Raw genomic sequence first — 12,725 nt, 5'->3', positions numbered from 1 at the left:
GCATGGATACTGAATCGTAAAAAATATGCACTTTGATGAGTTTTTGTATTTTAGTGGTTCAAAGGAATTTCACTATAGAAAATATTTGACGAATAAAATAAATTTTTAACGAAATAACAGTTTCACCAAACCGTCCCTAGTTGAAAGAAGACACACTGAGCTATCATCCGACGGGTAGCATGGATACTGAATCGTAAAAAATATGCACTTTGATGAGTTTTTGTATTTTAGTGGTTCAAAGGAATTTCACTATAGAAAATATTTGACGAATAAAATAAATTTTTAACGAAATAACAGTTTCACCAAACCGTCCCTAGTTAAAAGAAGACACACTGAGCTATCATCCGACGGGTAGCATGGATACTGAATCGTAAAAAATATGCACTTTGAGGAATTTTTGTATTTTGGGAGTTTCAAGGAATTTCACTATAGAAAATATTTGACGAATAAAATAAATTTTTAACGAAATAACAGTTTCACCAAACCGTCCCTAGTCGAAAGAAGACACACTGAGCTATCATCCGACGGGTAGCATGGATACTGAATCGTAAAAAATATGCACTTTGATGAGTTTTTGTATTTTAGTGGTTCAAAGGAATTTCACTATAGAAAATATTTGACGAATAAAATAAATTTTTAACGAAATAACAGTTTCACCAAACCGTCCCTAGTTGAAAGAAGACACACTGAGCTATCATCCGACAGGTAGCATGGATACTGAATCGTAAAAAATATGCACTTTGAGGAATTTTTGTATTTTGGGAGTTTCAAGGAATTTCACTATAGAAAATATTTGACGAATAAAATAAATTTTTAACGAAATAACAGTTTCACCAAACCGTCCCTAGTCGAAAGAAGACACACTGAGCTATCATCCGACGGGTAGCATGGATACTGAATCGTAAAAAATATGCACTTTGAGGAGTTTTTGTATTTTAGTGGTTCAAAGGAATTTCACTATAGAAATTATTTGACGAATAAAATAAATTTTTAACGAAATAACAGTTTCACCAAATCGTCCTTAGTTGATAGAAGACACTCTGAGCTATCATCCGACGGGTAGCATGGATACTGAATCGTAAAAAATATGCACTTTGATGAGTTTTTGTATTTTAGTGGTTCAAAGGAATTTCACTATAGAAAATATTTGACGAATAAAATAAATTTTTAACGAAATAACAGTTTCACCAAACCGTCCCTAGTTGAAAGAAGACACACTGAGCTATCATCCGACGGGTAGCATGGATACTGAATCGTAAAAAATATGCACTTTGAGGAATTTTTGTATTTTGGGAGTTTCAAGGAATTTCACTATAGAAAATATTTGACGAATAAAATAAATTTTTAACGAAATAACAGTTTCACCAAACCGTCCCTAGTTGAAAGAAGACACACTGAGCTATCATCCGACGGGTAGCATGGATACTGAATCGTAAAAAATATGCACTTTGAGGAATTTTTGTATTTTGGGAGTTTCAAGGAATTTCACTATAGAAAATATTTGACGAATAAAATAAATTTTTAACGAAATAACAGTTTCACCAAACCGTCCCTAGTCGAAAGAAGACACACTGAGCTATCATCCGACGGGTAGCATGGATACTGAATCGTAAAAAATATGCACTTTGATGAGTTTTTGTATTTTAGTGGTTCAAAGGAATTTCACTATAGAAAATATTTGACGAATAAAATAAATTTTTAACGAAATAACAGTTTCACCAAACCGTCCCTAGTTGAAAGAAGACACACTGAGCTATCATCCGACAGGTAGCATGGATACTGAATCGTAAAAAATATGCACTTTGAGGAATTTTTGTATTTTGGGAGTTTCAAGGAATTTCACTATAGAAAATATTTGACGAATAAAATAAATTTTTAACGAAATAACAGTTTCACCAAACCGTCCCTAGTCGAAAGAAGACACACTGAGCTATCATCCGACGGGTAGCATGGATACTGAATCGTAAAAAATATGCACTTTGATGAGTTTTTGTATTTTAGTGGTTCAAAGGAATTTCACTATAGAAAATATTTGACGAATAAAATAAATTTTTAACGAAATAACAGTTTCACCAAACCGTCCCTAGTTGAAAGAAGACACACTGAGCTATCATCCGACAGGTAGCATGGATACTGAATCGTAAAAAATATGCACTTTGAGGAATTTTTGTATTTTGGGAGTTTCAAGGAATTTCACTATAGAAAATATTTGACGAATAAAATAAATTTTTAACGAAATAACAGTTTCACCAAACCGTCCCTAGTCGAAAGAAGACACACTGAGCTATCATCCGACGGGTAGCATGGATACTGAATCGTAAAAAATATGCACTTTGAGGAGTTTTTGTATTTTAGTGGTTCAAAGGAATTTCACTATAGAAATTATTTGACGAATAAAATAAATTTTTAACGAAATAACAGTTTCACCAAATCGTCCTTAGTTGATAGAAGACACTCTGAGCTATCATCCGACGGGTAGCATGGATACTGAATCGTAAAAAATATGCACTTTGATGAGTTTTTGTATTTTAGTGGTTCAAAGGAATTTCACTATAGAAAATATTTGACGAATAAAATAAATTTTTAACGAAATAACAGTTTCACCAAACCGTCCCTAGTTGAAAGAAGACACACTGAGCTATCATCCGACGGGTAGCATGGATACTGAATCGTAAAAAATATGCACTTTGAGGAATTTTTGTATTTTGGGAGTTTCAAGGAATTTCACTATAGAAAATATTTGACGAATAAAATAAATTTTTAACGAAATAACAGTTTCACCAAACCGTCCCTAGTTGAAAGAAGACACACTGAGCTATCATCCGACGGGTAGCATGGATACTGAATCGTAAAAAATATGCACTTTGAGGAATTTTTGTATTTTGGGAGTTTCAAGGAATTTCACTATAGAAAATATTTGACGAATAAAATAAATTTTTAACGAAATAACAGTTTCACCAAACCGTCCCTAGTCGAAAGAAGACACACTGAGCTATCATCCGACGGGTAGCATGGATACTGAATCGTAAAAAATATGCACTTTGATGAGTTTTTGTATTTTAGTGGTTCAAAGGAATTTCACTATAGAAAATATTTGACGAATAAAATAAATTTTTAACGAAATAACAGTTTCACCAAACCGTCCCTAGTTGAAAGAAGACACATTGAGCTATCATCCGACAGGTAGCATGGATACTGAATCGTAAAAAATATGCACTTTGAGGAATTTTTGTATTTTGGGAGTTTCAAGGAATTTCACTATAGAAAATATTTGACGAATAAAATAAATTTTTAACGAAATAACAGTTTCACCAAACCGTCCCTAGTCGAAAGAAGACACACTGAGCTATCATCCGACGGGTAGCATGGATACTGAATCGTAAAAAAATATGCACTTTGAGGAGTTTTTGTATTTTAGTGGTTCAAAGGAATTTCACTATAGAAAATATTTGACGAATAAAATAAATTTTTAACGAAATAACAGTTTCACCAAACCGTCCCTAGTTGAAAGAAGACACACTGAGCTATCATCCGACGGGTAGCATGGATACTGAATCGTAAAAAATATGCACTTTGATGAGTTTTTGTATTTTAGTGGTTCAAAGGAATTTCACTATAGAAAATATTTGACGAATAAAATAAATTTTTAACGAAATAACAGTTTCACCAAACCGTCCCTAGTTGAAAGAAGACACACTGAGCTATCATCCGACGGGTAGCATGGATACTGAATCGTAAAAAATATGCACTTTGAGGAATTTTTGTATTTTGGGAGTTTCAAGGAATTTCACTATAGAAAATATTTGACGAATAAAATAAATTTTTAACGAAATAACAGTTTCACCAAACCGTCCCTAGTCGAAAGAAGACACACTGAGCTATCATCCGACGGGTAGCATGGATACTGAATCGTAAAAAATATGCACTTTGAGGAGTTTTTGTATTTTAGTGGTTCAAAGGAATTTCACTATAGAAAATATTTGACGAATAAAATAAATTTTTAACGAAATAACAGTTTCACCAAACCGTCCCTAGTTGAAAGAAGACACACTGAGCTATCATCCGACGGGTAGCATGGATACTAAATCGTAAAAAATATGCACTTTGAGGAATTTTTGTATTTTGGGAGTTTCAAGGAATTTCACTATAGAAAATATTTGACGAATAAAATAAATTTTTAACGAAATAACAGTTTCACCAAACCGTCCCTAGTCGAAAGAAGACACACTGAGCTATCATCCGACGGGTAGCATGGATACTGAATCGTAAAAAATATGCACTTTGATGAGTTTTTGTATTTTAGTGGTTCAAAGGAATTTCACTATAGAAAATATTTGACGAATAAAATAAATTTTTAACGAAATAACAGTTTCACCAAACCGTCCCTAGTTGAAAGAAGACACACTGAGCTATCATCCGACAGGTAGCATGGATACTGAATCGTAAAAAATATGCACTTTGAGGAATTTTTGTATTTTGGGAGTTTCAAGGAATTTCACTATAGAAAATATTTGACGAATAAAATAAATTTTTAACGAAATAACAGTTTCACCAAACCGTCCCTAGTCGAAAGAAGACACACTGAGCTATCATCCGACGGGTAGCATGGATACTGAATCGTAAAAAATATGCACTTTGAGGAGTTTTTGTATTTTAGTGGTTCAAAGGAATTTCACTATAGAAAATATTTGACGAATAAAATAAATTTTTAACGAAATAACAGTTTCACCAAACCGTCCCTAGTTGAAAGAAGACACACTGAGCTATCATCCGACGGGTAGCATGGATACTGAATCGTAAAAAATATGCACTTTGATGAGTTTTTGTATTTTAGTGGTTCAAAGGAATTTCACTATAGAAAATATTTGACGAATAAAATAAATTTTTAACGAAATAACAGTTTCACCAAACCGTCCCTAGTTGAAAGAAGACACACTGAGCTATCATCCGACGGGTAGCATGGATACTGAATCGTAAAAAATATGCACTTTGAGGAATTTTTGTATTTTGGGAGTTTCAAGGAATTTCACTATAGAAAATATTTGACGAATAAAATAAATTTTTAACGAAATAACAGTTTCACCAAACCGTCCCTAGTCGAAAGAAGACACACTGAGCTATCATCCGACGGGTAGCATGGATACTGAATCGTAAAAAATATGCACTTTGAGGAGTTTTTGTATTTTAGTGGTTCAAAGGAATTTCACTATAGAAAATATTTGACGAATAAAATAAATTTTTAACGAAATAACAGTTTCACCAAACCGTCCCTAGTCGAAAGAAGACACACTGAGCTATCATCCGACGGGTAGCATGGATACTGAATCGTAAAAAATATGCACTTTGATGAGTTTTTGTATTTTAGTGGTTCAAAGGAATTTCACTATAGAAAATATTTGACGAATAAAATAAATTTTTAACGAAATAACAGTTTCACCAAACCGTCCCTAGTCGAAAGAAGACACACTGAGCTATCATCCGACGGGTAGCATGGATACTGAATCGTAAAAAATATGCACTTTGAGGAATTTTTGTATTTTAGTGGTTCAAAGGAATTTCACTATAGAAAATATTTGACGAATAAAATAAATTTTCAACAAAATAACAGTTTCACCAAACCGTCCCTAGTCGAAAGAAGACACACTGAGCTATCATCCGACGGGTAGCATGGATACTGAATCGTAAAAAATATGCACTTTGAGGAATTTTTGCATTTTGTAGGTTTCAAGAAATTTCACTATAGAAAATATTTGACGAATAAAATAAATTTTTAACGAAATAACAGTTTCACCAAACCATCCCTAGTTGAAAAAGGACACTCTGAGCTATCACCCGACGAGCTCGCTGCACTCTACGAGGAACCTATTGTCGCAAAAGCTGGAAAAACGATACGATGGGCAGGGCATGTCGTGAGAATGCCAATAGGGGCGAACCAGGTGCAGAACGATCTTTCAAATATGTGACGCGGTCGAGGATGAAGGACTGTATAGTGGACCCCCTGCATCTCAAACTGGACTATCACACTTTTTTTGGTACGCAAGTGTGATAAAAGCAAGGATAAAAGTGCATATTTGCCTCGGATCGTCTCGACGTCTTCCATTTACAAGGAATAAGTGCCAAGGAATCCATTTACAAGGAATTTCCATTTACAAGGAATAAGAATAACATCCTCCATTTACAAGGAATAAGTGCACCGAAGACCTCAATTCGATCCGACGTATCCCTGCGCTGTAATCACACTTTGAAGGTGTGTGCACACTATTGTGTCAGTCCAATTTGGGGTGCAGTCAGCAATAAATACAATTCAATTAGGGTATCATATTGTTTTTCTGATTACTGTGATAGTACATCAGCCAAAGCCATCACCACCGGAAGTGTTCGAAACCGCATTACTTACAACAATTCCGGTGATGACCGACTACGAAATGGAAGCACCTCCACCGGTACGATACGCATATTCCGCTGCACCAGCCGATTATTTCCCCGAGGAGATGACGACTCATCCCAGTGGTCTATTTTCGTGGTATGAATATTACAAGGGAGGCAGTCATGTAAAGGGGTCTCGATATGCAGGACGGCCGCAGTATTAAATCTATGGTTGAATCATCGCCGCTATAAATATAATTCCGATATCGCAGCAATGGAACTACCCTGCCCTTTAGTTCAGAGAGGGTTTGGGCAGCGTCCTGTCAACTTGGTCGAGGCAGGGTTCTTGGGAGAACAAATAAAGGGTTGTTGAAAGATTATGTAATGTAATTTATTTTGAGTAAATAAAATCTATTTTTCCCCAAACATGTTACGTAATATTTGAACAGCTTCATCAACGCTGATATTCTAAAGTGCTAGAATGATGCATTGAGCTTGAAGATGGGATGTAAATCATTAACTCGCGATCGCGCGTTTTCGTACTTCAGGGAAAAAGTACATTACATAAATGAACGATTTGTAAAACACATCCGATATGTTGAAAAAATGATGATTTGCTATCCATGTCCGTGGAACCATTCTGAACAGCCATTGAGTGAATACATTGGATTGTTACATATTTTCATCTTGCGAATCGACCAGCCATATAAAAACTGAACCCAGTGTATCACCACAACCTCTCTACTGTTCCGAATAACAACTACTAATCATCTTCCCTTCTTTTCTTTTCCCTTCCTTTTACATGAGCAAAATAACAACTCCGAGTATTTCTATCACCACGGCCACATCTAAGAAGAAAGTGAAAGCAAAACACCATTCATCATGAACAACGGAATCGAATGAAGAGGACTTACCTTACCGGGCTAAGGCCGGGGTGGCCTCTGCTGTACATAGTAGCCTATGTTATTCGCAATGGGGATTTTTACGGAAGGCTTATTGGGCCTACGCCAACATTCCTATCTCGCCGAAGGGCCATCGTGCCAGTTCTTTTTAACGTATCAACCAACACTGTGACGACCACGCTGATGGGGCTACCACCTTGGATCTAGCTGGGCGTGGTGCAGCGTTTCTTACTCAGCCGCTGGATGCCAGAACAGACGCTGTTTGAGCCGCACCTCCTTGGTGAACAGACGCTCGGGTCGTACCTCCTCAATCTAGCTGAAGTCAGAAGGACAACAGTGCCCAGGCTGCACTACCTGCTAAACACACAACTCTTTGCTGCGGTCTTTGTCATCGCTTGACCCGTGGAAGCATGAGGTAGGAACTTGTGAGGACCAGAGCTATGTTGGACGCTCTCTTTATCGACTCACCGTTTTGCAGCCCAAATGAAGAGGAATCGTGAGTAGAAATCATAAAAAACACCTAAGGTTAGAACATAACTATTCTGTTTCCAACGTGTGATTAACCATCAAATAGATCCACTGGTCACGTGTAAGACGTATTTTTGACGCCGGAACGTCGAAACTTGACTAAACTCGACAGAAATGGTTCACTACTTGACTAGGTGGACATCGTGACAGGTTCTATACGTTGACGTTTTCAATGTAGTTGGCATTATAAGAATAACGTGAGAGTAGGAAATGTTTATATAGACATGATCGATGCTGAGAATCCTAGGGGCTCCCTTAGGTGTGTTTATCATAAGTTTACTCCAAGCACTGTGACGCTGAGACAAGTTTGCTTACATTTGAAGCTTAACATTCAAATTGACTGCTATTAGAAGATTATGAAAGAAATTATTATTTTAAAATAAGATTTGTTTATTTTTATAGATTCTGTTAGGGATGAGTACACCATAGTTGATGGATGATCTTTATTAGTTTCAATTGCTAATACAATAACCAACTAACCGACCTTACCTTACGACCTGACTTAGTCGATATTATGACAATAAAAGTAAAAGAGCAGGAGTTATGATGTGATCAAAATTAAAACTTAATCTATTTTTTTTGTCAGGGTCCAGAAACATGGAAAACTGTAGTAATTTGAATGTAGTATAAACTATGCTATGATACGGTGGACCTAAGGATAATTCAGACTTCATAGGGATACAAGGGCCCATATAGCCGAGGCGGTAAACGCACGGGTATTCAGCAAGACCATGCTGAGGGTGACGGGTTCGATTCCCGGTCGGTCCAGGATCTTTTCGTAAAGGAAATTTCCTTAACTTCCTTGGGCATAGAGTATCTTCGTGCCTGCCACACGATATACGCATGCAAAATGGTCATTGGCAGAGGAAGCTCTCAGTTAATAACTGTGGAAGTGCTCATAGAACACTAAGCTGAGAAGCAGGCTTTGTCCCAGTGAGGACGTTACGCCAAGAAGAAGAAGAAGAAGAAGGGATACAAGAGATGAACACAGAGAAGCAAAAGACGACTAGCGACGACATAGGATACATTATTGTACATTAACATAAGGCGTTCGACTGATAAGTTTTATGTCCACAACATCAAATGGAAGCTCAAAAAGAGAGTTATTTGAAGATGATTCCAGTGCTGTAGATGACCAACATCGGTTCATCATAACATTATTGGTATTTAACTTGCACAATGTAATTTGGGATATTTTTTGATTATTGTTTGGAGATGATGTCAGAAAAACTAGTTGCCCATACCGGCTACAAACGCTAGTACTGATAATTGTCACTGAGTAGTCTTCAAAAGTATCAATACATTACATTTCTAGAGCTTCCACAAAATACGGGTGTGATGGGAACAGTAAGCGACACTGTATTTTTGATAACTACTACGACCCAATACCAAATACTGCACACTTTGCTCAAGTTGACGACATCGTCTAGTCCATCGTGAGTATTGGTCATAGTAGAGGGAAAGTAGGGAAAGGGTCCAGGCTTTGCTTTCAGCTGTCCTGCAGCTCCACCTGGTCACTCTATAAAAAAAAAGAAAAAAAGAAAAAAAAAAGATATCGCAGCAATGGAACTAAGATAGGAAAATGATTTGTTCTTAAAATTCAAATTAATAAATAAAATATAATAATAATAAATAAAATATTTATGTAGGGGTAGGCGGGGCAGTATGGACACCCGGGGCAGAATGGACACCCTCAATATTTTCAAATATGCGAACTCTTTTGCGCTTTTAATGCAGGGAGCATATACTCCATTTATCTGAGACTAGCTGTCCCGGCAAACGTTGTCTTGCCAAACTGTGGTGGTTTGACAACTGTTGAGCTCATAACGTCACCGCACTCTAGATTGGTTTCATTTCGATCGTGTTGATTTCCTTCCCAGCTCATGAAAAATCAGTACTTTATAAATTTTCTTACTTTTCTAGTTGATTTTCGTTACTTTTTGTACATATAAACACAGCCACCACGAATACGAATCGAACCATGCAAGACTCATGCTAATCGGTCCACCCGTTCTTGAGTTTTGTTGCCTCAAAGGAACTTCAAACTCATTTTTATATATATAGATGTAGTTTCAGGAGAGAAACATTCAAAATTTTAATTAAACCTGACTTTACACGAAAAAGTTTCGTCCTCCGTTTTTTGAGCATGGAAATTATAATTTTCACACCATTTAAAATAAGGTTTAACGTATAATTTATTCGAGGTCGATTGAAAACTGAGATATTTAATTAGTTTGCTGTATTTGCACACTAAACTTGTTTGTATTTGATAATTGTTTACATAAAAAAATAGTTTCAAAATGTCTTCTCCTGTCAGGGCAGAATGGACACCCATATATGTGGGAGAAATTACAAGTGAAAAAATGCAACCTAAATCACAAACAAACTAAATTTTTGAATTTCAGTATGTGTTGGGTCCAAAGTTCACTTCAGTAAATAGAAGTCGGAATATAATTGGGTTGTTTAGTGAATAAAATATTGCTATTTTCTATAGCCTAATCGAAAGAGCTCATTTTTCTGAGTATAACGTGATTTTATTGGATTTCAATACCTTTGTTTTGATGGTTAAATTAATAAAACAGTTTTAATTTTCGTGGATAGAATGACAGTTCAATCGTTAAAATGACAGTTCGACCCGAACAAAAAAATTTCCCCATACAAATTTTAAATGCATTTTAAAAATAGTTCCCGGACTCCAAAAATTATGAAATTTTGGATTTCGACTAATTTTTGGGCGGAGAATCTGATTATTAAATAATCTGGATACCCCTAAAGAACCTACCCAGCTTCCCATAAGGACAAAAACACAGCATTATCAAAAACAGCTCAAATTAAAATGAGCTGGCCAAAAATGAACTAGTTTGGCGTATGATTCATCCGATGTAAATAAAAAGAATGCGACACATCCAACCACGGCATATTCGATATCCTGATGGACAATTAGCAGGAAAACCATCTCAGAACATATCTGAACCGGTAGTGTTCCGGAACCGGTACTAGGCGTCCCGCTGAAAGTGGCAAAACACACAATTGAACCAAACCCATGAATGCGACACATTAAACAACGGCATTTTCGATAACCTGATGAGCGGTAAGCGGGAAAATAGTCACGGACCATATCTGAACCGGTAGTGTTCTGGAACCGGTTCTAGGCGTCCTGCTGGAAGTGGCAAAACATACAATTGAACCAAACCCATGCATGCGACACATCAAACCACGGCATTTTCGATAACCTGATGAGCGGTAAGCAGGAAAATAGTCTTAGACCATATCTGAACAAGTAGTGTTCCGGAATCGGTTCCGGGTCTCCCGCCGAAGTGGTCAAATCTGAAAGAGAAACAAACCCGTGCATGCGTAACTTCAAATAGCGGCTTTATAGATTACCTAATGAACGGCAAGCAAGTGTTTCGGAATAGGTTTTGAGTGGCCGAAAGAGGCCAAACGTTACTTTTATGTAACATTTATGTAACATAGCCGTTACATTTATGTAAAAGTAATCCAAATCCAGGCATGTGACACATCAAATCATGGCGATGAACAGTTAACAAGACAATAGTGTCAGACCATATTTGGTTCAGCCGGTAGTTACCCGGAATCAGATCCGGGTAGTAAAATGTAAAATTTAACCAAACCCATGGTTGCGGTACATCATATCACGATCAGTCTTGTAAATATTCGACGCTATTTACTACCTTCATTTCGCTGCCGCAGTCGGGAGTCAGCTTGCTTTGTTACATTCGTGCACTACCGTTACCTCTTACACACAACACGAGCAGTAGAACGAAGATCAGTAAACATAAGAAGGGGTCAAATTAATGTCATCTGACACGATGACATTGGTCTAATTCTAGCTTTACGCATAGATTTTCAGTCAATTCCGATTATGAATGTTAATATTAGTTTATTCTTGCATGTTGCATTGAATACGACACACAGATGGGCAACATAGCTCTTATTATGGAAGAAGACAGGAATAACAAAAGCCGAACCGTCTTCCGAAGCCGCTATCGTGTACTGTAACCAGTTTTATAAAATACTAGCTGTCCCGGCAAACTTTGTCTTGCCGTCTTGTGGAGGTTTGACAACTGTTGAGCTCAAAATAGCACCGCACTCTAGATTGGTTTCATTTTAGATCGTGTCGATTTTCTTCCCAGTTCATGAAAAATCAGTAATTTATCAATTTTCTTACTTTTCTAGTTGATTTTCGTAACTTTTTATACATATAAACACAGCCACCACGAATACGAATCGAACCATGCAAGACTTATGCTGATCGGTCCATCCGTTCTTGAGTTTTGTTGCCTCAAAGGAACTTAAAACTCATTTTTATATATATATAGATCATAAATTAACAAAATGAACATTTCAAACATATTTTCCCAAAAACCATAAATTATCAGTTTCAACATTTACAAAGAAACTGCTTTCCATTTGAAACATGAGTTGACCATTCTGTAAACGTTCCCATGCATAAGTTGGATGAACATATGCATATTTCCACTTAACCCTTCAGCACGCGCGCTGTTGTAAAAAGTACAACACCACTAAAAAACCTCGCTCGTTGTATACAACGCGTGCGCGGTGCAGTTTCGGTTGCTTGAAAGCGCGCGTCCTGAAAGGTTAAGGCAATATCCTCTACGGATAATGCCATTTCACAGCTAATTGCTAAAACATTTATATACCACACAAGTGTTGCAACCCACATAGAACACTTGTGATTCCCATGCATTGAAGTGTCGACTCAATAATCGATACCATGTTGCACCATTCTAGAAACGGTCTCATGGCGTCAAATTTCATAGAACTCCTACCCGCATAATCACGAACTGTAAATGCAGCGTTTCTCATACTGTTGATGAATATTAACTATTGTAATTAAACCATTTCTCAGACTACCCGAGATAACAGTAAGATAACCATTCCATGTAC

General features: G+C 36.7%; 2 protein-coding genes across 8 annotated transcripts in view; one reads left to right on the top strand and one right to left on the bottom strand.

Annotated features, from left to right (window-relative positions):
• LOC109409852 (V-type proton ATPase subunit F) overlaps window positions 1-12,725 on the bottom strand; it is a 421,144-nt gene that overhangs the window by 156,950 nt on the left and 251,469 nt on the right. The window lies entirely within an intron of this gene.
• Window positions 1-12,725, top strand: part of LOC109409848 (uncharacterized) — a 233,093-nt gene that overhangs the window by 79,178 nt on the left and 141,190 nt on the right. The window lies entirely within an intron of this gene.

The sequence above is a fragment of the Aedes albopictus genome, chromosome 3 (genome assembly GCF_035046485.1).
Source record: "Aedes albopictus strain Foshan chromosome 3, AalbF5, whole genome shotgun sequence".
Lineage (NCBI taxonomy): Eukaryota > Metazoa > Arthropoda > Insecta > Diptera > Culicidae > Aedes > Aedes albopictus.
This window is presented reverse-complemented; position numbering and strand designations above follow the sequence as displayed.